This window comes from Heptranchias perlo, chromosome 18 (genome assembly GCF_035084215.1).
Source record: "Heptranchias perlo isolate sHepPer1 chromosome 18, sHepPer1.hap1, whole genome shotgun sequence".
Classification (NCBI taxonomy): Eukaryota; Metazoa; Chordata; class Chondrichthyes; order Hexanchiformes; family Hexanchidae; genus Heptranchias; species Heptranchias perlo.
The window spans coordinates 10,558,402-10,584,326 of NC_090342.1; the positions used below are offsets into that span (position 1 = coordinate 10,558,402).

The window sequence follows — 25,925 nt, forward strand, 5'->3', positions numbered from 1 at the left end:
AACTACAAAAGGCAAATTACTTTCTCAACAGCTACTTTTCTTATTTTGATAACACTTCCTTTGTAAATGCATTTCCTCCGATGAACAACACCATGGGAGATCATAGAATGATACACCACAGAAGGAGACCATTCGGCCCATCGTGCTTGTGCCAGCTCTTGGATAGCTCTTTCAAATCAGTCCCACTCCCCTGCTCTTTCCCCATAACCCTGTAAATTTTTCCCCTTCAAGTATTTATCCAATTCCCTTTTGGAAGTTAGTATTGAATCTGCTTCCACCACCCTTTCAGGCAGAGCATTCCAGATCATCATAACTTGCTGCATAAAAAAAAATGTTCCTCATGGCGCCACTGGTTCTTTTGCCAATTGCCTTTAATCTGTGTCCTCTGGTCACTGACCCTTCTGCCACTGGAAACAGTTTCTCCCTATTAACTCTTATCAAAACCCTTCATGATTTTGAACACCTCTACCAAATCTCCCCTTAACCTTCTCTGCTCTAAGGAGAACAACTCTAGTCTCTCCACAAAACTGAAGTCCTTCATCCCTGGTGCCATTCTGCTAATGGATTTTAAATTGATTTTATATGTTGTGGTGGCATAATTTGTCAGAATTTTTTCTTTGTTTTCTGTATCTTGTGATGTCTGGAGTATTCTTCACCTCTTCAGTGTATTGATAGTCCTCCTACATATCAAGATCAGACATCGGCCACAGTCTGGCATTTGAAGCTCCAGACATGTCACTTGTACATCTTGCGGTGTTCTATCACATATTGTAGATGCCACTTTAATTTACACAGCAATAAAGCAGGTGTGGTGGACTGTACCTTTTTTTACAAATATAGAATCAGACAGCACAGATGGAGGCCATTCGGCCTGTCGTGCCCATGCCTGCTCTTTGAAAGATCTATCCAATTAATCCTACCTTCGCAACCCCCCACCCCAACCAGCTCTTTCCCCAATCCCCTGCAAACTTTTCCTTTTCAAGTATATATCCAGTTGCCTTTTGAAAGTTACTATTGAATCTGCTTGCACTGCCCTTTCAGGCAACGCGTTCCATATGAATGAAATGTGTCCACTCATAGTTATGCAGTGGTAATACCGTGTTTGCAATGGTTTTTGTCACTTTACTTTTGTGCTCAGAAATTTATGACGCTCTCACCAAGTTGGTACCCTGATACAGTAATTGTGCGGTTTTGAAACTTGGTCTGACCATGTTTTAATTTCGCACCTGTTGAAATCTATAGTTGATAGTCCAATTATTCCTTGCATCCCTCCCAGAATAAAGAGACTAAATTGGTAGTTTAGGCAGAAAGTTCCAGTATTTCATCTGGTGGAACCTTGGCAAAACATTTACTGACACCTGGAAAATAACTCCTATTGTGCATTTATTTTTTTTGGCAGAAGGAGGAGTAAAACTGTTTAATAATAAACTTAAAATGCACAAACTATGCTTTTTCTGGGGCATTGTAGCTTGAGGTTATAAGTTCTAGTGGGAAATGATTAACTGTTTCACATTCCTGAACTCCTCGCTGGCTGCTCCCTCCCTCAATTTGATGCCTAGTGTTTAACTCTAAAGTGGATCGTAGTTTTCCTTTTATGGATACAGTGAAGATTGTACAAGACATGAGGGAATAACCTTTGTACCAATCCAACTCCACCCCCCTTCCTCAATTCCCTCTTCTGAAGGTATTGGCTTCTTGCTGGTGTACATGTCCACAAGCTTCAGGTGTCCTCCAGTTACCTTACCCAAACAACCATTCTTCATGGGAGTGTTAGCAGGCTATTTTATCTTGGGAGGTGCATCACAGATCATCTCAGTCCTTCCCTTGTTTGTTATCCACACATATTTGCTGCAGGTGTCACCTGGACAATTACCAGGAGCAAGAACCTTGGCCAAACTTCCCCGGCAATCCCATGACTCAGGTCAGTTGTAGGTCTACTGGCTGATAACAGCTAACTCAGTGCAGACTGGGAATTGAACCTGTGACCTCCTCAACCTGTGTGGCTCAGCAACAGGCTGTCGTAACCAACTGGAACACAAGGAGAGCTTCCACCAATCCCACTTTGATATTTTGCTGTTTTTGAATGATGGCTTCACAAAGTTGCAACTTAAAGATAAGTTCTCTCCCTTTCCCAGTGATTTCTCATTATACTGTGATGTCCTTAGGAACCGTACAAAAATTGTGCTGGTGTAAGAAGTGTTATAGACATGCAGTTATCATTTCTGAACGATGGATCTCTATTCTATTAGGTGTGATATTTCAAAAGGATAAATGAATACTTAAGGTGTAATAGAGTCCGCTGTTACACCATGAGGCCTTTAACATTCCTTAGGCACTTACAGTAGCTTGAATTAATGGAATCTTAGTAAATAACACATAAGAAGGTAATGCTCACTATCCAACTTTCTGTCCTAATGCACACAGATTGAATACTCAGTTTCATTTTGTCTTAACTGTTCATTTTTCTCTGTCAGAGATACAGTTGTGAAACTTGGAAAATCAAAGACCGTAAGTACAAAAAAAGTAACAGAAGTACACGCCTCTGAAATATAACGACAATAATGAGCTTGAGATCATGGTCTGTCAGGGTTTTGTTGCTCCCTGCTCTTGGTGGTTCTATTGGCCCTGATTTCATCTTCAGCAAACTCAAGCCTAGTGTTGTTCAATCTGTGCATGTTCCTCCTCGTGCGTTATTTGCTACGTTTCTATAGATTTGAGCTATGGTTATTGCATAAAAACGTGCCCTCTTGATGCCATTAAATTAGTAACCATCATTCATGCCTGTCGTTGGTTTATTCTGAGTATTTTAATGCACAGCAAATTCTCACACACCATTGATGATGCTGTAGAACAAGGGAAGGATTGCACACAGTAGATTCTTGTAGGTCAGCTTTTTTTCTCAGTGGTAGAACTCTTGCCTCTGAGTTAATTTGTGGACTCGAGTTTCCCCCACCCACCAAGAGACTTGAGCACATAATCTAAGCTGACATTCTAGTGCAGTACTGAGGGAGTGCTGCACTGTCAGAGGTGCCGTCTTTCAGCTAATACATTAAACCGAAGCCGCGTCTCCCTTCTTAGGGCCATAAAAGATCTTGTGGCACTATTCGAAGAAAAACAGGATATTCTGCTGGTGTCCCAGCCAATATGTACCCCTCGACTAACACCAGATTATCTGGTCATTTATCTCATAGTTCGTTTGTGGGACCTTGCTGTTTGCAAATCGGCTGCCCGGTTTGCCCGGCATTACTACATTACCCGCACAACAGTTAGTACTCTTCAAAAGTACTTTATTAGCTGTGAACCACTTTAGGACATCCTGAGAACATGAAGGGCGTATTAGAAATGCAAGTTGTTTTTTCTTTCTATAGTCATCTGATTCCTTTAGTTTATCAAAAATTGCGACCTGGGATAGTCTAAATGGTAGAGATATTGAAGAACTGTAATACTAGATGTCAGCTCCATATTATTTGATTAAATACTGTATTGCATCAAATTTATTATACTGGAGGTCATGAGGTACCAATAGTGACAACGACATTGAAGTGAGTGTTATTTTTGTGTATCCCTTTGAGCACAGCAGTCACATTTCTGAATTTAAACCAGAGATTTTAAGCACGAAAACAAGTTTTCTGTAGGAAAGGTTTATTATTTTTTAATACTTCCTGTTCTGCAATTGAAAGTTACATTTAAAACCACAAAAGGGACTCTGAGGGACTCTCTTGTCATTGCCACGTAAAATACGACCGGGTTGGTTGGTACTTTTTATATGTAGCAAAAGTCCCATGGTGCTGCTCATGGCAAGTCAGAGGATGCACTTTTTTATAAGGATCGGAGTGATGTACCTTGTGAAAATACAATGTATTCTGCCACTAAAGTATAGGTGTATGTACCTTTTTTCTAAAGCTATAAAAATTTAATTACTACTAAATAAACACTGGGTGAGTTCGTAGCGAAGTCAATTAAGAGGCTACGCAGACATTCTGGCACCAGTATTTTGTGTTTCTGGAGACTTCCGTTTCTTTATAGTTTTTTTAAGTATGACAGACAGGAAATGCACACTAATTTGTATTTTTTTATTATGTTATAGATTAAAAGGGTAAATTCACCAGCCTGACGCTCCCAGTAGGGAGCTGCGCTTGAAGAACATAAGAAATAGGAGCAGGAGTGGGCCATATGGCCCCTCGAGCCTGCTTTGCCATTCACTAAGATCATGGCTGATCTTCGACCTCAACTCCACTTTCCCGCCTGATCCCCACATCCCTTGATTCCCCTAGAGTCCAAAAATCTATGGATCTCAACCTTGAATATACTCAGTGACTGAACATCCACAGCCCTCTAGGGTAGAGAATTCCAAAGATTCACAAACCTCCTGAGTGAAGAAATTTCTCCTCATCTCAATCCTAAATGGCTGACCCCCTATCCTGAGATTATGCTCCCTAGTTCTGGACTCTCCAGCCAGGGAAAACAGCATCTACCCTGTCAAGCCCACTCAGAATCTTATATGTTTCAATGAGATCAACTCTCATTCTTCTAAACTCCAGAGAGTATAGGCCCATTCTACTCAATCTCTCCTCATAAGACAACCCCCTCATCCCAGGAATCAATCTAATGAACCTTGGTTGCCCTGCCTCAAAGGCAACTATATCCTTCCTTAGGTAAGCAGACCAGAACTGTACACAGTCCTCCAGGTGTGGACTCACCAAATCCCTTTACAATTGCAGCAAGACTTCCTTACTCTTGTATTCCAACCCCCTATCAATAAAGGCCAACATACCATTTGCCTTCCTTATTGTTTGTTGTACCTGCATGTTAACTTTCTGTGTTTCATGTACAAGGACACCCAAATCCCTCTGAAGACCAACATTTGATAGTTTCTCACCATTTAAAAAATACTCTGTTCTTCGATTCTTCCGACCAAAGTGAATAACCTCACATTTCCCCACATTATACTCCATCTGCCACCTTTTTGCCCACTCACTTAATCTGTCTATATCTCTTTGCGTCCTCCTCACAGCTTACTTTCCCTCCTAGCTTTGTATCGTCAGCAAACTTGGATACATTACGCTTGGTCCCTTCATCTAAGTCATTAATATAGATTGTAAATAGCTGAGGCCCAAGCATGGATCCTTGTGGCACTCCATTAGTAACAGCCTGCCTACTTGAAAATGACCCCTTTATTGCTACTCTCTGTTTTCTATCTGTTAACCAATCCTCTATCCATGCTAATATATCACCCCTAACCCCATGAGCCCTTATCTTGTGTAGTAACCTTTCGTGTGGCACCTTATCGAATGCCTTTTGAAAATCCAAATATACTACATCCACTGGTTCCCCTTTATTTACCCTGCTAGTTACATCCTCAAAAAATATATTTGTCGAACACACTTTCCCTGTCATAAAACCATGTTGACTCTGCCTAATCATATTATGATTTTCTAAGTGCCCTGTTATCACATCCTTAATAATAGATTCCAGCATTTTCCCAATGACTGATGTTAGGCTAACTGGCCTATAGTGTCCTATTTTCTCTCTCCCCTCCCTCCCTCCCAGAAGGGAGTGCAGATCTGAGAGTCACCACTATAGCCATGTTCTTGTAGCCCAATTTTTGCAATATTAGCCTGGAGTTAGACCCTTTAAAATGTGCCCATTTTGCTGATGTTAAGTTATGCCCAAATATCCTCCCAATTTCATTAAAATATGGTTGAATTTGAAATGGGCATAAATCAATGTAAACAATTGGAGCCCATGGAAACGTCGAACCCACACCATATATTTCTTTTAAGTATGAAAATTTAATTTTCAACTCCTTTTTCATGCACAGCATGTTTAGCAACCAGCAATCTGGAAAGCTATTCAATTTTTAATGTATCTTTTAATTAATGCCATAAAAATCCATTCAAAGAAACAGAAAATACAGAGCAGCTCTCAAGTGAGAATAATATTTTTTTAAACGCTCAAAAAAAAAATTGCAGTTAAACAGCAGAGGAATGACTTTCTTTCCTGCTGTGCCTGAAAATCTGCTCGCAATGTTGAGTGAGCTCCCCCCGAACACACACAATTGGAGGAAACTTGCATTTGAGAGTTGGGGGTATAGCCAGTTTTGTGGGTGGAGATTCGATCGGACGGAGGGTTTGATGGACGATCGGAAACGATCGCGGAGACTCGGGCGTATTGTAGTTACCTGCGTAACGCACTTACGCCCAAAATTCCGCGATCTTTTAAGCCACGTCATTGGTTTTCTCGGCGCAAATGCAGGGGAAATCCTGGGCCGTCATCTTTATCATGCTGTAAATATATAAATAGCAAACAAAGTGACTGCCTGCCATTTGTACTCCCCAGCCGAGCTCCACGTCCTTTGCTCCTGCGTTTCTTACAGGGACCTGCTTTGGTTTGATTTTGACAGGCTGGGTCTTAAATCGATAAGGCATTACAACATTAGTATTTTAAAATTATATTTCCCTTCTTTGCTAGATCAATATCACAATAGCATTCTTATTGTTCTTCTCCCACTTATTCATGGTACCACATTAATGGCCCTATTGCAGAATGTTCATAGAAATAGAATCATAGAAATTTACGGCACAGAAGGAGGCTGTTCGGCCCATCGTGTCTGTGCCGGCCGAAAAAGAGCTATCCAACCTATTCCCACTTTCCAACTCTTGGTCCGTAACCTTGTAGGTTACGGCACTTCAAGTGCATATCCAAGTACTTTTTAAATGTGATGAGAGTTTCTGCCTCTACCACCCTTTCAGGCAGTGAGTTCCAAATCCCCACCACCCTCTGGGTGAAAAAAATTCTCCTCAACTCCCCTCTAATCCTCCTACCATTTACTTAAATCTATGCCCCCAGGTTATTGACTTCTCTGCTAAGGGAAATAGGTCCTTCCTATACACTCTATCTAGGCCCCTCATAATTTTATACACCTCAATTAAATCTCCCCTCAGCCTCCTCTGCTCCAAAGAAAACTTGCCACTTTCCCTTGAATCCAATGGACTCTTACATTTCTTACCAGTCTGCCATGTGGGACCTTGTCAAAAGCCTTGCTAAAATCCATGTAGACTACATCAAACGCACTACCCTCATTGACTCTCATGATTTTATATCATGTTCTTCAGTGCCAAGAAATCCACATAGATCATGTCCACCGGCTACTACCATGTACTGTATAGTTGGTCTGTTTTGTAAACGGATCAGAAGCCACCTAAAGCAGTTCTCTGCCTCTCTGCCAAATTTTTCTTTCAGCAGAGAACAAGATAAAACTTGTCAGTGACTGCAAGAGTTTCCAATCGGTTTAGTGGGACTCGATGCTAGCTACAGAATGTGATTCTTGAGGATGGCCATTGCCTGCTGTTGGCAGAATTCATATACTTCAATGAAATTCAACCTGCAGTGCTCTTCAAAGGAGCTCTTCAACCATTGATTATTCTCCAACAGAAAAAGGCTGTTCACAATTAACACCATGGGACACTTTGGGGAGGGCAAGCACCTTACAGTTAAAGAGCTTCATCCTGTATTAACATCCCTCTTTAAATTCATTCTTGACTTCTAATTTGCAATGTTTTTACAGTTTGGTCAGCTTTGAGATATGTTTGCGTTGGTTTATAGATTTAATGTATCTGATTCAAAAGATACACTTCTGAAAAAAAGGATTAAGAATTTCTAACCTAAGAGATATATAATATAGCTACTCGAACTTAAGATTTTAGAATTCATTTCTATTATACTTTTAGATAAAGTTAAAAGTTCTGTCTACTAAGATCTGAATATTTTCAATTTAACTATTTTATGTACTCATTTTTTAAAAATGTTATTCACAACATTTTTTTTTTCTCTTGAAAATGTTAATTTCTCTAATTGGATAAAACCTTTTTGTTCTCAACATGATCAGAGGAAAGCAGACGGTGCGATTACCATGGGTCGCTGTAAGTGATGATGTGCAGCATCCTAAGGTTTTGCCTAAGTCCAGAATATTTAAAGTACACTTAGCGGACCTGCCGGGGCAGGCCGAAGGATGAGCTGCTTTTATAAGGACAGCAGCATTACACCGTGTAACAAAGAATTATTTTGCTGCTAAGGTGCTGTGTCCCTTTAAGGCCACAAGGTATGATTGCTGTCCCTTGCTGTGGATTTCAGATCCGAGCAGCCACGGGCAAGTTAGAGGCTGCTTGCTCTTAATAGATCTTCAAATCAAATAGATCCGTAGATCGATTAGAAGCCTCCTTTTCTAAAATACTTTTCTCATTGTAACTCCTATGGAGTGATTCGGCCACCCGTTAAACATCCCTCGGAGAGATGTATAATGGGCGGCTGGATTGATATTGGCCAATAAAGTCAAAATAACCCCCTTACGGTCAATTAGAAGGTATTTTCTGTTTGTAGGAAAGTTCCTTTGTACATTGGCAATGATTGGCTGCCTCTTCTTTTAAAATACTTTTTGTTTGAGTGCCACAGAGCAGGTGAAGCCTCGAGGAAATTCCAGGTACAGGTCTCGTATCTGTAATTAAGGCAATGGCAAATCGACTATGGCCCAGAATTTCCTCAGCTGTTCCCATTCCGCCACTGCAACTCTGCCAGAAATTCCAAGCCTATAATATATAAAAGTACCCCAGCTGATCTGTCATGTTGTTGCTCGTGGCGATTCAGAGGAAATGCCAAAGTTTGCCATCTAAAAAGCAATGTCTGAAGCATGACAGATAAAGTGTGACTAGAAGTACATAAGATAAGCACATGAGGAGGGGAGAAAGGAATAGAAGGGTATGCTGATGGGGTTAAACAAAGTAGGGAGGAAATGAGGTGGCTCGTGTGGAGCATAAACGCTGGCATAAACCAGTTGGGCCAAATGGCCTGTTTCTGTGCTGTAGTTTCGATGCAACTCGATTTAAGAAAGTGTGACATTCACGGAGTAAAGATACAAAAGCAAGGAAGTTATGAAGAACTTTTATAAAACACTGGCTCAGCCACAACTGGAGTATTGTGTCCAATTCTGGGCACCGCACTTTAGGAAGGATGTGAAGGCCTTAGAGAAGGTGCAGAAAAGATTTACTAAATGATTCCAGGGATGAGGGACTTTAGTTATGTGGATAGACTGGAGAAACTAGGGTTGTTCTCCTTGGAACAGAGAAGGTTGCGAGGAGATTTGATAGAGGCATTCAAAATCATGAAGGGTCTAGACAGAGTAGATAGAGAGAAACTGTTCCCATTGGCAGAAGTGTCAAAAACCAGAGGACACAGATTTAAGATGATTGGCAAAAGAACCAATGGTGACATGAGGAAAATCTTTTTTACTCAGCGAGTGGTTATGATTTGGAATGCACTGCCTGAGGGGGTGGTGGAGGCAGATTCAATCGTGGCTTTCAAAAGGGAATTGGATGAGTACTTGAAGGGAAAAATTTGCAGGGCTAGAGGGAAAGGGCGGGGGAGTGGAACTTGCTGGATTGTTCTTGTAGAGACCCGGCGCAGACTTGATGGGCCTCGTTCTGTGCTGTAACCATTCTCTGATTCTACGGAGAGTATGCACTGTGCACAAGACTTGTTAATATTATAGAATTCGTTTATTCTCATAGGTCATTCCTTTACAATTATTGAGTTCTCTGCACCCCTTTCTGAATGCTTTTTGTCGTGTTCGTGACCAGAATTAAATACAGTGGGGGCCGACTTTCAATTGCCGGCCAGCTGTGTTTCACCTGAAAAATGGGCAGCAGGCAGTTTTAAAATTGGGGGCACCGTTGACGCCCAAAGCTCACCCGGTGCAATTTTCCAGGTGGGCTTATAGATGGGCGAGCAGCACACCCACCTGTTCCGGGCATTAGGCTGCTTAAATAAGCAAATCAGGGTCCCACGCCCGTTGCAGGACCCTGTTCGCAATTTTCAGGTACGAGTGTGTGGAGTGTGCTCAATGCATGCTCCACCCATTTGTACCAGGTGCCGAGCCTGTGGTAGGGTTGCCAATGCTCCTGGATTGGAAGATGAAAGTCCCAGGTACCGTTGCTAGCAACCCGGTGATAGGTGATAAGGGCTTGGTCTCTTGCTCCACTTACTTCCCCATCCCAAATGTCACGTGATCAAACCCCCAGAAATACATTCCCACCAGAGTTGACAACCCCAGCTGGTTGGCCGCTCAAGAAAAGGCCCAGAATTTTCTGGGGTCAAACGTTTTGTTGTGTGGCCCGGAGGCCCCGTGAAAATACTGCGGCCTGCAGCTGGCCCGTGCTCGACACTCCCAAGGGATTGGCTTCCCACCCCACTCCCTCCCTGAGGCCGGCAGCTCAGCGTGGGAGGCGACCGATTTCCTGCACTCCCCTCCCCTCCCCTCCCCTCCCCTCTCCTCCCACGACCAGCGGGATGCCGGTTTGACTCCCGCAGAATTCAAGTGAGGCCCAAACTCGCAAATGACTCGGGCCTCCCGCCGCTGGCTTCGGACGGGCAGCGCCACCGCTCTGCCAACTTTGCTCCCGTTTTAGGCGGAAGTAGTTATCCTCCCCACCCCTGCCCCAGTACTCCAAATTTTGTCTCCTAAAAGGCTGATTTACTGGGTTCATGCCACCAGCTGGAAGCGTGAACTCAGAAAATTGGATGGAAAACCATGGTCGAGTGGCACCTGCGATTTCACAGTGGGTACGGTCAGTGGGCAAGGCTTCCCGCGGGCAGCACAACTCCGAAAACTACATCCATTGTGCATTGTAGAGCTCCAGCACTAACGTGGTGGCTTTCAGTCTACTGTTCTGGCCATTTCACGTGGTTTTTTTTGAACACAACTACAAATATCATACCTGCTCTGTTTGGAGCCAACAGAAATGAATTACTTGCTGCCATTTTTTGATATTGATGCAAGTGTTTCTGATACTGCCTTGCAGCAACAGGACTGACCGTTAGGTCAACGAGTGCAAACACTATATCATTAAGCTTGAAAAAATGAGTAAGGGCAGTGGATTTAATAAGCAGAGCAGCCACGGTATCTGTAATTATACTGTGGCTTCATCGTTGATTCACTGCAGGTCTATTATAGCTTGGACTGCTTTTACAGATGCAGTGATTTCAAAGGCAGAAAGGAAATTAAATTATATAGAAAGCCATCCATTTTACACAAGTTATTCATTTGTCTCTTATGCCTCTGACATTTACTGTGTTCTTAACCATGTTATCTTTGGGTCCTTTAAATGGTCCATGCTAAATAATGAACAGTTAGATTCACAGAATCATAGAACGATACAGCACAGAAGGAGGCCACTTGGCCGATCGTTCCTTTGCTGGCTCTTTGAAAGAGCAATCCAATTAGTCCCAGTCCCCCTGCTCTTTTTATCCCCCATAGCCCTGCATTTTAACTGCCCACATTTTAAAAAAAAATAAGTTGCAAGGTTTAAGTTCTTTCCCTGACAGCTAAGAATTGCAGAAACCCATGACCTAACATATCGCTGAAGTTGTAGCATGATTCACAGTAGGTAATTGTTGGTTCTATCTACATAACTATTCTGCCCTCCTCCCCCATCAAACTGACCTTGTTAATCAGTGTGTTTATAACTCTTGTCAAGCTTGAAGTTCATGGGAAGCATTGAGTATTAACGCGAAGGGGAACTGAATCTTATGTTTTAGAATTGCTGATCAGAGGGCAGCGTAGGAAAGACATTTTTGTGTGAAACTTTCCTCTCAGCGACACAATGAATTTCTGTTACGAGCAAGGAACCCTTATCCACGGCCCATTGCTTCCAGTGTGAATATCACTGCCTTATTTAAGACGTGAAGTGATCAGGATAATGCAGCAGCTCAATGAATACAGTTTCCTCTCTAAGTGACCTCCCGCTGCACAAGAGATAAATATGATGGGACGCAGAGGACAAATGATTGTGAGGATAGCAAAGCTGCTCTGTAAGCAACTGTGCTGATGTGTGGGAGAGGCGGACTTGCTCCTGGTTTGTTTTTCTTGCTGCCTGTGGAAGGTGCCTGGCTTGCAATGATGTAGCAATCGAAGAAAAGGTGGGTGCAAATGGAATGACCTTTCAAATTGGCATAATGAATTTATAGAATCTTTTTCACCTGTGAAATAAGAGTTGGAATTCATTCCAGCACTCATTGTCTAGGCTCACACATGACTAATAGCCACAAGGTACTGCAGGATGAAAAGTGCCCCAAGGAATTGCAACCCTCTCCCCCAAGCATGAGTCAGCACCTAGAATCATAGAACTTTACAGCATAGAAGGAGCCCATATCGTCCATCCTTGAAAGAGGTAACTACTCTGTGCCATTCATAGGAACACATGAATATAGGAACAAGAGTAGGCCATTCAGCCCCTCGAGCCTGTTCACCATTAAATTAGATCATGGCTGATCTGTATCTTGACTCCATCTACCTACTTTGGTTCCGTATCCCTTAATACCCTTGGCTAATAAAAACCTATCAATCTCGGTTTTGAAAATTACAGTTGACCCACTACCTCAACAGCTTTTTTGGGGGGGGAGAGAGTTCCAGATTTCCACTACCCTTTGTGTGAAGAAGTGCTTTCTGACATCACCCTTGAACTGCCTATCTCTAATTTTAAGGTTATGTCCCCTTGTTCTGGACTCTTTTTTTCCCCCCCCCCCTCCCCCCACCAGAGGAAATAGTCTCTCGATCTACACTCTTTTAGCCCCATTATCATTCTGGTGAATCTGCGCTGCACCCCCTCCAAGGCTAATATAACCTTCCTGAGTATGGTGCCCTGAACTGAACACAGTACTCCAGATGGGGTCTAACCAGAACATTATATATCTGAAACAATTCACCTGCTCTTTCCCCATACCCTTTTAAATATTTGTTCAATAGAGTAGGGAAATTGTAAAAAGTTAGAATTTCATTCTTAAAGTGCCATCTGGGTCTCATAAGAACATAAGAACTAGGAGCTGGAGTAGGCCATCTGGCCCCTCGAGCCTGCTCCGCCATTCAACAAGATCATGGCTGATCTTCTACCTCAATTCCATTTTTCTGCACCATCCCCATATCTCTTGATGCCTTCAATATCTAGAAATCTATCGATCTTTGTTTTGAACGTACTCAGTGACTGAGCCTCCACAGCCCTCTGGGGTAGAGAATTCCAAAGACTCACCACCCTCTGAGTGAAGAAATTTCTCCTCATCTCAGTCCTAAATGACCGACCCCTTATTCTGAGACTGTGACCCCTGGTTCTAGACTCCCCAGCCAGGGGAAACATCCTCCCTGCATCTACCCTGTCGAGCCTTGTAAGAATTTTGTATGTTTCAATGAGATCACCTCTCGTTCTTCTAAACTCTAGAGAATACAGGCCTAGTCTACTCAACCTCTCCTCATACGACAATCACGCCATCCCAGAAATCAGTCTGGTGAACCTTCATTGCACTTCCTCAATGGCAAGTGTATCCTTTCTTAGGTAAGGAGACCAAAATTGTACACAATACTTCAGGTGCGGTCTCACCAAGGCCCTATATAATTGCAGTAAGACATCTTTGCTCCTGTACTCAAATCCTCTTGTAATAAAGGCTAACATACCATTTGCCTTCCTAACTGCTTGTTGCACCTGCATGTTAGCTTTCAGTGACTCATGTGCAAGGACACCCAGGTCCCTTTGAACATCAACATTTCCCAATTTCTCACCATTTAAAAAATACTCTGCATTTCTGTTTTTCCTACCAAAGTGGATAACTTCACATTTTTCCACATTATATTCCATCTGCCATGTCCTTGCCCACTCACTTAGCCTGTCTATATCCCCATGAATCCTCTTTGCATCCTCCTCACAACTCACATTCCCACCTAGTTTTGTGTCATCAGCAAACTTGGAAATATTACATTTGATCCCCTCATCCAAATCATTGATATAGATTGTGAATAGCTGGGGCCCAAGCACCGATCCCTGCGGCACCCCACTAGTCACAGTCTGCCAACCTGAAAAAGACCCATTTATTCCTACTCTGTTTTCTGCCTGTTAACCAATCTTCAATCCATGCCAGTATATTACCCCCAATTCCATGTGCTCTAACTTTGTTCACCAACCTCCTGTGTGGGACCTTATCGAAAGCCTTCTGAAAATCCAAATATACCACATCTACTGGTTTCCCCCTTATCTATTCTACTAGTTACATCCTCAAAGAACTCAAATAGGTTTGTCAAACATGATTTCCCTTTCATAAATCCATGTTGACTCTGCCAAATCCTATCATTATTTTCTAAGTGTCCTTTATGATAGATTCTAGCATTTTATCTTCTACTGATGTCAGGCTAACAGGTCTGTTGTTCCCCGCTTTCTCTCTCCCTTCTTTCATAAATAGTGGGGTTACATTTGCTACCCTCCGATCTGCAGGAACCATTCCAGAATCTATAGAATTTTGGAAGATGACAACCAATGCATCCACCATCTCCATAGTCACCTCTTTCAAAACCCTGGGATGTAGATCATCAGGTCCTTGGGATTTATCGACTTACAGTCCCGTTAATTTCTCTAGTACTTTTTTTTTACTAATACTAATTTCTTTCAATTTCTCATTCTCACCAGACCCTTGGTTCTCCAGTATTTGTGGGAGGTTTTTTGTGTCTTCTTCCGTGAAGACAGACACAAAGTATTTGTTTAATTTCTCTGCCATTTCCTTATTCCCCATTATAAATTCTCCCGTCTCTGTCTGTAAGGAACCCACATTTGCCTTTGCCAGTCTTTTCCTTTTTACACCTATAGAAGCTTTTACAGTCCGTTTTTATGTTTCTCGTTAGTTCACTCACATTCTATTTTCCCTTTCTTTATCAATTTCTTGGTCCTCCTTTGCTGAATTCTAAAGTACTCCCAGTCCTCAGGCTTACTGCTTTTTCTGGCAACCTGATATGCCTCTTTCTTTGATTTAATACTATTTTTAATTTCTCTTGTTAGCCACGGTGAGACCACCTTTCCTGTTGGGTTTTTGTACCTTTTAAAGGAATATATATTTGTTGCAAATTATGTATTCATTCTTTAAATGCTAGCCATTGCCGTCATACCTTTTTTAACGTAGTTCCCCAATCAACCACAGCCAACTTGCGCCTCATACCTTCGTAGTTTCCTTTGTTTCGATTTAAGACCCTAGTTTCGGATTGAACTACACCACTTTCAAACTTAATGAAGAATTCTATCATATTATGGTCACTCTTCCCTAAGGGCTCTTTACAACAAGATTATTAATTAATCTTTTAATCAAAGTCTAATTGGACCAATCCTTCCTGTAATGCACTATGAATAGACTACGATATGTACAGGTAAGGTGGTTCTTTAAGGTAAATGCCTCACTAAAAGATGAACCCGTTCCCCTGCTTTGGTATCCAACTTGTACATCTGCCAAGCCACATTACTGGTCTGGATTGAAGAGGCTTAAATTTGATTATTACTGAATCCAGCAGCTGCAGTAATGTGATCATGTGCCTTTTTAAGTACATTCTCGGTTATTGCAGGTTACTTGATCCACATTTTTGTTTACCATTTTTAAAGGTTTACAATTGCTTCCTTTTCCCATTGTCACTGCATTGTACAGGTGTCTGTTAGTAGTGATCGAGACTGGTAACAAGAGTAATTATAAGAGGGAGTGGGCCAGGCATTTGGTGAGAAAATCAACTGGTTAGACCCCATCTGGAGTAGTGTTCAGTTCTGAGCACCGCACCTTAAGAAGGATATATTGGCCTTGGAGGAGGTGCAGTGCAGATTCACCAGAAGGATATTGGGGCTAAAAGGGTTAAATTATGAGGCCAGATTGCATAGACTGGGCTTGTATTCCCTTGAGTATAGAAGATGAAGGGGTGACCTAATTGAGGTGTTTAAGATGATTAGAGGATTTGAGGGTAGATAGAGAGAGACTATTCCCTCTGGTGGGGAGTCCAGAACAAGGGGGCATAACCTTAAATTAGAACTAGGCAGTTTAAGGGTGATGTCAGAAGGCACTTCTTCACACAAAGGGTAGTGGAAACCTGGAACTCTCTTCCCCAAACAGCTGTTGAGGCTAGGGGTCAGTTGTGTTTTTGTACTCCTAAGACTGGTCAGAGGAACCAAAATGGTCTTCTGTCCTATACTTCCCTATGTTCCTCATCCAGTCAGTGAGACATCTCAGTCATATTGTGATTTTAAAACCCCTTTCGTTGGCTGCATGGTAGTGTAGTTTATTTCAGCAACATACAAAGCTAGGTAGGAAAGTAAGCTGTGAGGAGGACACAAAGAGTCTGCAAAGGGATGTAGACAAGTTAAGTGAGTGGGTAAAAAGGTGGCAGGTAGAGTATAATGTGAGGTTATTCACTTTTTAGGAAGAATAGAAAAACAGAATATTTTTTGAATGGTGAGAAACTATTAAATGTTGATGTCCAGAGAGACATGGGTGTCCTGGTACAAGAAACACAAAAAGTTAACATGCAGGTACAGCAAGCAATTAGGAAGGCAAATGGCATGTTGGCCTTAATCGCAAGGGGTTTGGAGTACAAAAATATGGAAGTCCTACTATTGTACAGGGCTTTGGTGAGACCTCCTGGAGTACTGAGTACAGTTTTGGGCTCCATATGTAAGGAAGGATATACTTGCCTTAGAGGTGGTGCAACAAAGGTTCACTAGATTAATTCCTGGGACGAGAGAGTTGTCCTATGAAGAAAGGTTGAGTAGAATGGGCCTATACTCTCTGGAGTTTAGGAGCATGAGAGGTGATTTCATTGAAACACACAAGATTCTGAGGGGGCTTGACAGGGTAGATGCTGAGGGGTTATTTCCCTTGGCTGGAGAGTCTAGAACTAGAGGGCATAGTCACAGGATAAGGGGTCGGCCATTTAAGACTGAGATGAGGAGGAATTTCTTCACTCGTGGTTGTGAATCTTTAGAATTCTCGACCCCAGAGGGCTGTGGATGCTGAGTTGTTGAGCATATTCACAGCTAAGATAGATAGATTTTTGGACTCTAGGGGAATCAGGCGATATGGAGATAGGGCGGGAAAGTGGAGTTGAGGTTGAAGATCAACCATGGCGGAGCAGGCACGAGGGGCCATATGGCCTACTCCTCCTATTTCTTATGTTCTTAACATGTATAACTTCTGACTGGAATGTTCCCTCACCTTATACCAAAATGGTTATGCTGAAGGTCATTTATATACTTTTTATTTACAGGTCCCCAATAAATGATTTGTTATGACAGGGAGATTATTGTATACAAGTGGCAGTTTGCAGCAGTTATTTACACTAATGTTGCTGTGTGGTTCAAGTATTGTCTTATTAAATACAGAATTTTGGCTTGCTCATTTCATTGACGTCAGTGAAGTGCAATGTACTTTAGTGTGTGATTTACTGTCCTAATTTGTGATAAGTCTCTGCTTGTGGTAGAGAAACTTCATACAGAACAGTGTTTACTGTGATTTTTAGTTACACCAATCAATGTCCCATCGTGCAGTGAACATTTCCGTTCCCAATAAATGTCATCACCATAGGAACATCAGAACAGGAGTGGGGCCATTCATCCCCCTCGAGCCTGCTCCGCCATTCAATTAGATCATGGCTAATCTGTACCTCAACTCCGTCTTTGATCTATATCCCTTGATACCCTTACCTAACAAAAATCTATTGATCTCAAACTTAAAAATTTCGATTGACCCAGCATCTACAGTCTTTTGGGGGAGACGGTTCCAGATTTCCACTATCTTTTGTGTGGGGGAAAAAGTGCTTTTTAATTTCACTCCTGAATGGCTTAGCTTGTGCCTCCCTTGTTCTGGACTCCCTCACCAGAGGAAATAGGGTGGATACAGAGAAACTATCAACTCCTTTTGATCATTATAAACACCTCAATTAGATCACCCCATAATCTTCTATATTCAACAGCCACCACATTCTATATATTAAATAAATGCCTTGACTAAACACTCTAGTTTTTCCAATATCTGTTAACCCTTTCACCATTCAATTTGCATATGGCAATGTCCCACAAACAGCAAATAAGATAATTGACCAGTTAATCTGTTCTAGTGGTGTGGGTGAAGATAACCAGTCAATTAATGTGTTTCGGTTGCTCTTCATATAATGTCATGGGATCTTTTAACTCCCATCTGAGAATAGTAGACAGAGCCTTGGATTAACATCTCATCGTATTGTAACAATTTTTTAAAAGGCTTCTATGGCTGCTTTTTGGAAGAGAGTTCTGTTGCCTTAATGAAGGAGAGAATATAAACAAGAGTTTGTCACTGAAGTGTGAGGAGGTTCGGTTTGGCTTTTGTTTATATTGATGTCCATAAACATTCCTGACTAAAACTGGTTAAAGTATCGGTGAAAGTTAAGGAATGTATTACTATGTAATCTGCTGATCTAGTTTTGCTTCTATATAATCTTACATCTCAATAAGTCTGATATATGGTTTTAGCCTGCTCCACATGGTCTGGCAGTGCGGTGCTTCCCATCAGTTTAAAGAGATCTAGAGCATGTGGTGGGTAAGTTGTATTTTTATTTTTGGTGCATGCCCCAACAGGAGTACGAGAGGTTTTGTGCAGTAGGTAAAGTTTTGGTTTCTGGGATGCACAGGCTTGCCTATGAAAGCTGACTTTTGCATTGAGCCTGAGTTAAGAAGTATTGGGAAGGAGCCTGAATTTTAACCTGTACAATGAGCCAGATGTTGCACTGCACTGGCAGCTTCTTCATCATCACAATCAGCAGAGGCACATGGAAAGAGTAAGCAATTTAATTATGGTAAATATGTCAGAAATGAGAAAAGAAATGGGCCTATTTAAGAATTGCTGAGTTGCAAATTATTTCAGAAATTTAGGCTACTCATTTTGGATCATTACGATCACCCTGCAGGCTCATTGAGGTAACACTATACTTCTTACTCAGTCCTTAACATCCTGGAACAGTTCTTACTGTAAGACCAAAGTCAGATGAAGCTATTCATCTCTCTGTGCAGTCACTAATGATGCCATAAGAATCTGTAAGTCAAATGGAAGATGATCGTTGCAGGGCTCGAAGTGGCCTATGTCAATTGAAGGAGGCGAGTGAATATGGAACCCAGCCAATGACTCCTCTTCTGTACTCCTGTCAAGGACACTTAATGGAAAGTGCTCCATCACTGCCGATTCTAACACTGGAATTCAACTTTTGAGTTCAGTCCTAGCTGAAGCTGGAATCCGGGTTGATGTTGAACTTTCAAGTTGCACTCCACAGCCACAGTTGGTGTCTAGGACTGGGAAGGATACTGATCCCTGCTCACCTTAGCTGGCAGCCAGTTGGAGATTGGCCTACATAGATATTCATGCAAGTGGGTCTTTTCCAGCAAGGAAAGCTGATGTGGCAGCCTGCACGAGACAGTATTAAGACTGGAATAAATATGACAAATTCACTGGGAGGATGATATAAAGGGACCAATGTCTTCATGAAAAAGCGTTTGGCAAATAAATGTCCTGATGTAATGTGCAATTCAACTAATGTGACTACTGAGCAAACTCCCGACGTGCTTCCTAAATTGCGTACACAATACAGTCACTTGCTGATCTGTGTGTTGCTCACACGAGAAAATAAAACCGAATCGCCTCTGTCTTCCTCTGTTTTCTCTCTCATTCTTTCCTACTTTCATTTTTTTTCCCCTGTTATTCTCTATGTCCTTCTGTTTTTCCTCCACTCTGTTTCTCTCTCCCTATATATGCCTCTTAAATACTTTTCCCATTATGGTGTCTATTTTGCTATTTGCCTCCACATTTTTTTCTTGATCTGTCTCTTTTTTAAGGTAAATCTCTCCATTGCCACGTCTCCTCTCAGTGTCTCCCAATCTCTCATATACTCGCGCACATCTTTCTTCACCGATATACCAAGGGTCTGAGTGTACCTGGGGTGGAAACTGAGGTCTGTGAACAACTAGGGAGGGCTACGGTCTGTGAGCTTTTGGGGGTCTGATAATACCTGTGGGTCTGTGATCTGAAAATTCCCAAGAGGTCTGGGAGTGCTCTGGGTTAGGGGCTTGTATTTGGGAGCAGGGCAGGCAGGAATCTGGGAGCACTGGGGTCAGGTAGCACTTGGAGTTGGTCTGGGAGCAATCAGTGTGTTGAAAGCACTGCAAGAAGTTAGAGGTGTTAAGGTGGCGGGGGCAGGGATTGCTGGGGACACTTATGGGAACTGGAATTTGGGAGTACTCTGGTTGGTTTTGGGGTCTTAATAGCACTTGGGTATTTGAGTTCGGGGAGCACTAAGGGAGCTGGGATCTGGATACACTTTGGGAGGTCTCGGAGCTCTTGTGGGGCGGGGAGGGGGGGCTGCAGTCTTGGAGCACAGGAGCAGTTGAGTGGTGTTGGAGCACAAGGTACCAGGGTTTGGGAGCACCCTTAGGGTGGGGGTCTGGAAATGTAGGGGTTCTGGGAGCACTTGGGGGTGGGGTGGGAAGGTCTGAAGTTGGGAACACTAAAGCCAAAGACCACCCAAGCACCTGTAATGGAGACAGCAGCTGTAGCCATGCCGAGAGCAGAAAAGTGGCTGGCTAGGATTAGAGCATGATTGCAGAAGCTCGAATGCATACATGGGAAGAGAACAAGAAGTGGAAGGGTCACTCACTCTAGTCAAACTTGCATGCAGCCCTGAAAAATATTGTGGAACTGTGCCCAGATGAAGGTTCCATGCTCCTGGAATTATGTGGAAATTGGAAGGTGGAATGGCTGTTGATTTTTTTTTTCTGATTTCTATACAGAAATATTGAAAATTTTGTATTTAAATATAAATTTGATTTTTCAGGATATATATAAACCAGACTGGAGGGAGGGATGAAAAGTGGGATTAAGTTTAGGAATACTGTACACGAGTACAGAACAGATACCACTGGGGAAGAAGAGTAACAGAGGGAGACGATTGATGTGGGCAAAAATAGAATTAATATAATGAAGTAATAATCCCTGAAGTATGAAGTTCTGAATAGTACAGTGACACAAGGCAAATATTAAAACTGGGTGAAGACAGTTACCAAACAAGTCAGGAGAGTTAAAACAGGAAGGGAATTTAAGATAGCATGGAATTTTAAAATAAATATCAAGCATTTCTGCAAATGTATTTCCAGCAAGCAGGTCGAAAAAAGGGCCACTGAGAGATTAGAAAAGTGATGTGACTGCAAGTAACCGAGGGATAGCAAATATATTATTGAAATCTTCTTTTGTGTGTTCTCAATCTCCAAAACATGGAAGATGAATGGAACTAAAAGAAATAGGAACTTCAGATAAAGCAGTAGCTGCTAGGCTGAGGAAGTTGAAGGGAAACAAGGTACCAGCCCGGGAAGGCATGAGACAGTACTGGTCAATAGGAACATTGGATGTGGCCATTTAGCCCCTCGAGCCTGTTCCTCCACTCAGTGAGATCATGGCTGATCTGTGACCTAACTCCATGTTCCCGCCGTAGCCCCGTATCCCTTAATATTTTTGGTTAACAAAAATCTATCAATCTCAGATTTAAAATTAACAATTGAGCTAGTATCAACTGCCGTTTGTGGAAGAGAGTTCTAAAGTTCTACCACCCTTTGCGTGTAGAAGTGTTTCCTAATTTCACTCCTGAAAGTCCTGGCTGTAATTTTTAGGCTATGTCCCCTAGCCCTAGATTCCCCAACCAGCGGAAATAGTTTCTCTCTATCTACACCATCAGTTCCCCTTAATATCTTGAAAACTTCGATCAAATCACCCCACAATCTTCTAAATTCCAGGGAATACACCTCTAGTTTGTGTAATCTCTCCTTGTAATTTAACCCTTGGAGTCCAGGTATCATTCTATGCTGCACTCCCTCAAATGCCAATATATCCTTCCTAAGGTGCGGTGCCCAGAACTGAACACAGTACTCCAGGTGTGGTCCAACCAGGGCTTTGTATAGCTGTAGCATAACTTCTGCCCTCTTGTAATCTAGTCCTCTAGATATAAAGGCCAGCATTCCATTAGCCTTTTTGATTATTTTCTGTACTTGTCAATGACATTTTAATGATTATGTACATGGACCCCTAAGTCTCTTTGGACGTCCACTGTTTTGAGCTTTTCATCATTTAGAAAGTACTCTGATCTATCCTTTTTAGGTCTAAATTGAATGACCTCCGACTTGCCTACATTGTAATCGATTTGCCACAGTTTTGCCCATTCACTTAATCTATTAATATCTGTCTGTAGTTTTATGCTTCCATCTACACTGCTTGCAATGCTGCCTATCTTTGTGTCATCAGCAGCCTTGGATATGTGGCTCTCTATCCTATCATCCAAATTGTTAATAAATACAGTGAATAGTTGAGGCCCCAACACAGATCTTTGTGGGATACCACTTGTCACATCCTGCCAATTTGAGTACCTGCCCATTATCACTAATCTCTGTCACCTGCCGCTCAGCCAGTTTTCTAACCAGATCAATAATTTGCCCTCAATTCCATGAGCTTCAACTTTAGCTAACAGTCTCTTATGAGGAATTATATTGAATGCCTTCTGGAAGTCCATTTTAAAAAACATCCTTAGACATTCCCCTGTCCACTACTTTAGTCATCTCTTCAAAAAGTTCAATCAGGTTTCTCAGGCATGACCTACCCTTTTCAAATCCATGCTGGCTGTCTCTGATCAGCTGAAAATTTTCAAGGTGTTCAGTCGCTCTATCCTTAATTATAGATACTCTTAATTTCCTGACAACAGATGTTAGGCTAACTGGTCTATAATTCCCTGGTTTCCCCCTCTCGCCTTAAATAGCGGCGTGACATCCAATTTTCCAATCTAAAGGAACGGTTCCTGAATCGCGAGAACTTTGGAAGATTATAGTTAGGGCTTCTGCAATGTTCTCACCTACTTCCTTTAATACCCTGGGATGGAAACCATCTGGTCCTGGGGATTTGTCACTCTTTAATGCCATTATTTTCTTCATTACTGTTAATTTGCTTGCGTTAACGATGGTGAGTCCCCGTCCCTGATTCAAAATTAGTTTCCTTGGAGTGTCCAGAATGCTATCTTCTTCTACTGTAAATACCGATGCAAAGTAATTATTTTAACATGTCTGCCATTTCCTTATTTTCAATTACAGTATCACCATTATCAGTTTTTAAGGGGCCCACAATGCTCTTGACCACCCACTTTTTCCTAATATAATTGTAAAAAATGTTTCGGCTGATTTTGATATCCTTTGCAAGTTTCTGTTCATATTCCCTTTTCGTAGCTCTTACTATCTGTTTTGTCACCTTTTGCTGTTCTTTGTATCTCCCCCAGTCACCAGGATCTGTGCTGTTATTTTGCATTTTTGTATGAGGCACGTCCAGCCGCATAGGTGCCGTCTATTGTATCTTAGACCTAGGCCATCCTTGGGCATTCTGCCATGCTGTAAAGTTGCAGTGCCTTGTCCTGCTATTGCCCGTTGTCCTTGGGAAGTGGATACAATAGTTTGTTCTGCCAAATTATGCATGTTTGTCTTGCTTTATGCATCTATGCACAACTATTTTGTTGTCCACAGTCACAGCCTAGAATGACCCTATAGCATAAAAGTTCAGGTGCTTATAACCCTTGCAGCCACTGGCCTGTGATGGGCGTGGGCTGTGGGTCAGTCTGCAGCATGTGGTATAACTCATTTCTGTCTTTCTTTTGTGAGCACAAGCATTGTTGCTGGGATAACTGAAGCCGGGAATGCCTCTGTCTGTTCTGGTGTCCTCTGTACAACTGGTGTTGGGGGGGGGCGCGGGGGGGTTGTGCAGGAGGAGAAGCAAAATGGTAGCCCTACAGAAAAAGGCACAAAGGCAGATGATAGCTAATAGTCACTTGTGTGGAACCTTATCGAATGCCTTCTGGAAGTCCATATAAATAACATCCATAGACACTCCCTTATCTACCACGTTAGTGAACTCCTCAAAAAATTCAACAAGGTTAATTAGACATCACTTACCCTTTACAAATCCTTGCTGGCTCTCTCTGATCAGCTCATATTTGTCCAAGTGCTCAGTCTCTCTGATTACCAGCACATTCCCCAGCTTGTTTATTTCAGATATCTGAAAATTAGTGTTGGAAATCAGTTTGAATGCTTCCTCAATGGCTCAATGAGTTTATCCAGTGAGTAGGTAACTCATAAGAGACCAGGACAGTCCCAGGTTTGATCCCTAATCTGTGCTGAGTTAGCTGATCTGAGCTAGGCCACTAGGTTTCAGTGCCTTGGTTAGGGAGGTCAATCAAGGTTCTCACTCTTGATCTCTGCCTAAATGTGTGGACAGTAGGTGAGGACAGGATTGGGCTCAGCTGTGATGGTCATCATGGTCCAGTAGTCTGTCACACTCACTGTCAAGGCTCACACATAAATAGTCACTTGGTTGAGGTATCAGAGGGTCCCTGGTGCCTATAAATCCAAACCCCATCAATGAGTCGACGCCTTGAAGTGGGGAGGGGAGGAAACTGCTGAGAAAAAGTTGCAGTTTGAAGCCTCAATCCTCCCATCATCTTCAAGTCTTTAAAATATTGAACATGTTTGTGTTTGATGTAATAGCAGAGTGGGTGGAGGGGGGCGGTGGTAAGACTAAGGAGAATTAAGTGAGCAATTGTTGACCAATCCTTTTTAAGAGCATGCAAGGGAATGAAACGTTCCTTTTTCTTTTGATTTTGATTTTCATTCTTTCTTGCTCCTTCTTTCTCCCTGCCCAACACATCCCACATTCCCTACTCCAGGGTTCTGCTAGCATTGCCATTAGGTGGCTGCCAGAAGGTGCATGATAGCTGCCTGGTGAAGTAGGGTTGCCATCTCTGGATGGACGTATTCCTGGATGTTTCGTCACATGACCTCCCATTTTCAATGGCCCTGCCCAGTCATACAGCCTTTTTTGCCATTTCCAATATTTCTATAACTAATAAACGAAAGTGTTCAAAGAAATTTAAAAAAAAAACTTTTTTTTAATGCTCCTATGACTTTTCTCCTGGGTGTTGCTTGCAGCAATGTCCAGAAGATTAATCTTCAAATCCTGGAGACTCCAGGGCAACTCTATAGTGGAGGCTTCCCATCTGATATCCCATATCTTGCGCCTGGTAAAATAACTGGGCTATACTTAACATCTCCTCACTTTGCTTAGTACCTCTCCAAAGTAGCCCATTGCAGTGAGGTGTTGAACCCACACCCAACTAACCCACTGCTCCACCATGCTACACTTTGTGCAATGGTATAAAACGGGCAATAGCGAATTGCAAACCCGTTTAACATCTCTCCTGAGTTTTATTTCCATTGACTTAATAGTCAGACGATCACCAGCAACTTGGATTTTGTTTTGTATTGGTGCGTTGGAACGTTTTGTGTTTGTGTTTACTGTGGGATTTATTTTGCTAACAAATGGAACATTTTCCCCCTCCAGTGATCTGCATTTCAGTGAATTGGAGACTGAACAGGGAGGATTAAAAGAAAGACTGTAGCTGCCAGGTGTGGGAATGTGACCTTGGTCGAGTACAAACACACACTTTATAATTGTTTGTTATGGGGGGGGGGGGTGAGGGCAGGGGGACATCCTTTTAGCTAACCACATGAAAGGCAAAAAGAAGCAAAGATGCTGCAGTTATTAGGGTGAGATGAAGTAAGGTGGGAGGAGGCTCGTGTGGAGCATAAACACAGCATTGACCTGTTGGGCCAAATGGCCTGTTTCTGTGCTGTACATTCTATGTAATATTAATAGAAGGTAATAAACAATAGGGTTTGATCCTTGAGTTTGTTTCAAACATGAAAACGTTTGGATTTCACCAAACCAAGCTCACTCGCATTGCAAACATTTTCAGCTCTCCCAGAATTGCTGCATGCAACAAAGCTGTTATTATTTTTTGGTGAGGGTGCAGGGAATTTTCCATTTTTATGTATCATAATAGACACCGTACTGGAGGAGGCCGTTCAGCCCATCATGCCTGTGCCGGCTCTTTGAAAGAACTATCCAATTAGTCCCACTCCCCTGCTCTTTCCCCATAGTCCTGTAATTTTTTTTCTTTCATGTATTTATCTAACTCCCTTTCGAAAGCT

The 25,925-nt window shown here is 42.3% G+C and overlaps 1 protein-coding gene across 2 annotated transcripts in view; it reads left to right on the forward strand.

The window, feature by feature from the left end:
* The window catches only part of ppm1h (protein phosphatase, Mg2+/Mn2+ dependent, 1H), a 131,434-nt gene that overhangs the window by 17,524 nt on the left and 87,985 nt on the right, over nt 1–25,925 (forward strand). Inside the window, exon 1 of one of the 2 annotated variants that reach the window (XM_067999373.1) lies at nt 11,652–11,970. The exons of the other annotated variant lie outside the window; for it this stretch is intronic. The gene's annotated coding sequence lies outside the window, so the exon portion shown is untranslated. Of the gene's footprint in view, nt 1–11,651; nt 11,971–25,925 lie in introns of those variants that run through there. 2 annotated transcript variants of the gene reach the window in all.